This window comes from Polyodon spathula, chromosome 10, assembly GCF_017654505.1.
Source record: "Polyodon spathula isolate WHYD16114869_AA chromosome 10, ASM1765450v1, whole genome shotgun sequence".
NCBI lineage: Eukaryota > Metazoa > Chordata > Actinopteri > Acipenseriformes > Polyodontidae > Polyodon > Polyodon spathula.
Genome location: NC_054543.1, coordinates 3,371,950 through 3,376,251, shown reverse-complemented (window position 1 = coordinate 3,376,251; position 4,302 = coordinate 3,371,950).

The following is a 4,302-nucleotide window of genomic DNA, read 5'->3' as shown; positions in this document are numbered from 1 at the left end:
CATGGTGCAGTTGTGTACTTATTGTTAAGAGGGTATGATGTGGTCTAAAAAAAACACTAACTGGGGCAGCCATTTGTAGCTGCGCTCTCTCTCTCTCTCTCTCTCTCTCTCTCTCTCTCTCTCTCTCTCTCTCTCTCTCTCTCTCTCTCCCTTTCCCTGACAGATGCCTGGGAGCCTGAGGCTGTGGTTAAGGTGACGAGATGCAGAGATTCTTTATTAACATTTCATTCCTGCTCACTACACGACATAAATTAGATGGAGTGTTAAATTCAGACGATTGGAGAGATATGTCACCAAGATGCCAGCCGATTGGACAGGCTGAGTAATCCTGCGGTGAATTCCATTAGCACTTTTACATTGTCCGAATTAGCGAGTTGACAGGGATTCTGATTGCCTTTTGCTGTGGGTTGCACTGAGATCTGCAAGCACCATGGATTGTTATTAACACAGACAATCAGCACGTGACAATCAAAATCAATAGATACCAAGATTGGGTTTGTGTTTCCTTTCATGTTGTCTTTGCTTTCTCTCTCTGGGTGTGCACTGAATGTAAATCACTTAAATGTGTAGCTGTCACTATTTAAAGTGGCTTCCAATCAGAGAAACTCCATGGGTCGTTTATTTGTCTGTTTGTTTTCAAGCACCTAAGTTATTGGGAAGACCAGTATACTGTAGATCAGAACAGTAGTTTGTTGGTTAGAGGTGTAAGACAAGGAGACATGGGTTCAACACGCATTTACCATCAGACACTTAACATATCTGGCAACGCGGGCAAGAAATAAGTTCATTATTTGTGCTGGCGTAAGAAATTACTGCAAATAAAGTAACTCCAAAGTATCTCAAAAGTAACTGCAGACAAAGTAAATGTGCCGCTTTATTGCTGAAGACCAGGTGGTAAAAACTGCACAAATACTAAAACATTTAGGAATGCATGTTGGAAAAGCACCATTATCATACAGGAAGCACCATCTAAAAACAGGAAGTGCACTGTACAGTTTCCATGCAAGTTTAGCAGTGCTAAATATGACCTTCATCATCTGATAAAAGTAGGTTTCGCTCCATTCTCTCTTTGTCTAATAACTAACCATGGTAACCCTGAAACAGAAATTTCATCGTAAAAGAAATTCTAATTATGTACTCTCCATTTCATCTCCTAGTTTCTAAAGCTAATACACAACAGTATGTAACAATAATGTCACAGTGAATACATCTCAGTCATTAACAGCGAGTGTCAGACCCAAAATAAATGTGCTTTCAACAATGCATGTACATATGTGTGAATGAATAGTGGCATGTCAGAGTGTAAAGATTAAGAGAGGAGAAAATACTTTATAATTCCGAATGTGGCTGTATGCTACTGTATGCAGTACTTACATATATTAATATATGATTTTACCTGGTTTCTAAGATACAGGCATTCCAACTCAATTATGTTTCAAACATTGATAAATATTACCAAGTAACTTTCAGCAAACTCCTCCAGCTAATTTATTTATCACAGTCACAGAGTCCATGTCCTCTGCGTAATATTGTCTCAAGATCTGGCAACTTTATTTCCAAACCATTCCTAATAATGTGCCCATATCTTGTATAAATACTCGTCTTTTATCTGAAGCTGTGTATATGGCTCTATTTATGTTAAATTATGCAAGGCAAAGTCTTTGTGAAATGAGTTTGAAGGATCATTGTCTGCAGTTTCCTGTGGTGAGGTGATTGCCTAATAAATTACATTTCAGTTTAAATTTACAATTCAACCATGAGAGCAAGCAATGGATTTTGTGAGGTGTGCAGCCAGACACATCTCACTCATACTGAGCATGTTAGTGGGAGTTTGCATTGGAGTTGTGATGTCCAGGCTAACCTCCTTTCCCATTACCTGGTTCATTACAAACTACCTGGGGTGGGACTGATTCCTTGACTGTTTCTTTTCGAAGAGCCAAGTTTAGGCAAAATTCTAAATGTTTAACAATTGCTAACATTAAATATTTCAACTTTAAACTATTAACATCTGTAGTTGATGCTATCAGAAAATAGGATTCGTTATCTGTATGGTGTCCCTCTTTATATATTGTTTAATGCAGCATTATATGCTCCTATAGTCTTGTTTTTCTATATGACAGTATTTTGTTACCATAAAATGATTAAACATGAAAAAATAGAAGCATATGCTTTCAATTGGTAATCAATTGAAAGCTGATATGAAAAAACCTCTAGCAATGCAAAGCTGCACTCTATAATCGATGGATGAGCTGAAAAAAATGCATATTTTATGCTCTGTGCTCGCTGTGTAAATAAACAGAAAAGCGGGAAAACCAACCCCACTCTGTATTTGTATGTTAAAAAATGAATAGGCTGCTTGCCTATGCATATGATAAACAGATCAGCCGTCAACTGAGTTATTGTATTTTTGCAGTTCCTGGTAACGTGAGTGCTCATTTATATGTAAAAGAGCCATTAGTCATAGCTCTGTTCCTGCCTGGTGTCTGCTGTACAATCAGATTCCTACAGAGGATGAATCTTCCAGCACAGCTGCCCGGCTATAAATAATCAAATCTTCTGACAGCAATCATCAAGAAAAATCACACACCTCATTTTGTTGATTCTTTTATAAATGCATTGATTTTTGCAGGTCGATGAGCTACCGTGTCAAGAGGCATAGCAATTTTCAATACATATATTGTTAACTCTACCCACCCCCCCAAAAAAAAAAAAAACAAGAAGAACATTTGCTGTTATGTGGAGAGCAGGGTGGGGCATTTTGCACAGTCACTCCCACGTTCACACTCATTATGACCAACATGCACTATGTAGAGTACCTGCAAAAATATAACTTTGACATACAGACAGATTCCTCCATAAACTGTATCCTTAGATTCCGATACCCTCAGTAACTAATACTAAAATAAACCAAGTTTCACCACAGCAGAATAGGCATAAATGCCAACAGTCCCTATATGGTCGGGAAAGTACTGATTTCCTAGCAAATGTCCCGCGTCTCGATGTATAGGAAGAAAATCCCAATATTTACGTATAGAAAAAAATATATATATTCTGCACATTAGTTAGAGAAAACCACACTCTGTGGTCTTCGTGCGACTGACACATCTGCTGATCAATAACTTAGAACCCGTTCATACTTACTGAGTCAGCCTTCCTCAAATTTCTGTTCACAGTTGAGGTTTTAGGGGGCCTATGCGCGTTCACATATGTGGCAGAAAAGGAATCCTTATACAAAGGTAATAACGCTTCATCATGTCTGTTTTTAATGTCATTAAGGTTAGGGTCGTGTGGCGTTGAGTTGGAGGGGGGGGGGGCGGATAAATATGTTTTAGATACGTCTATTATAATAATGAGTGTTTTTTGCGTATAACCCCTCCCCCGAGACGAGCGGCCAATTGAACAGTTTCCAAATGTTGGCAAGTATGGAATATGTGATCCTGTGTATTGCGTGCACCCCGGTGCATTGTGCATCCTTTATATAATACACACCCTTAAAGTGCACCCCTTTAAAACACGCAGGGGAGCAAAGGAAATCATAATACTGTACTGCTCAATCATACTTTGAACTCGGTTTATGCATACTATATTATTAATATATCAATTCGTCATAAACTGTACACTTTGTATAATGGATTGTATTTTTTCCCCCCTGAAGCATAAATAAAGCCTTGACTATAACGTGCGCTTTGGCTGACAGCTGAAAGAAAAACGGGTTGAGTATTCATGAGGTAAATTGTAACTTAAAATACACATGGACTCCGCACTGAGGTTACTACGTGCACCTCTCTAGAATATGCATCCTGTGTAAAGAAGGCAACCATGCTTCTAAAATGTGTCATGCTGGGGTGCCGCTCTGCCACTTATTTTTGTACATAACGTCAACTTTAATTTTGGTATGTGTATTTTATTAATACAGAAACGTTTTCACGTATCTCGACTACAAGTCACATTAACCTAATTACCATTAACTAGTTATTCGCTGTGGCTCACTGAGTACATAGAAAAGACAAAAATAAAAATGTATTATATTATCTTCTGATCCGACATAAGAGTCAAAATTAGTATCCCCCATCTTGTTTCACGAAAATGAACATGTACATTATAAAATTCCAAAGTTGTCAACACAAAAATAGAAAACACTACAACTCCCAGCATGCCCCATTTCTCTTTGTGGTGAAACTGGGAATTGTAGTACTTACTCTTACCAACATGCAAGTTTCAGCCACTGTAACAAACTACAAATCCCACAGTTCCGTTGGAGCTACGGGGTGTGGGATGACTGGGCGGATTTTCCTGTCTGCG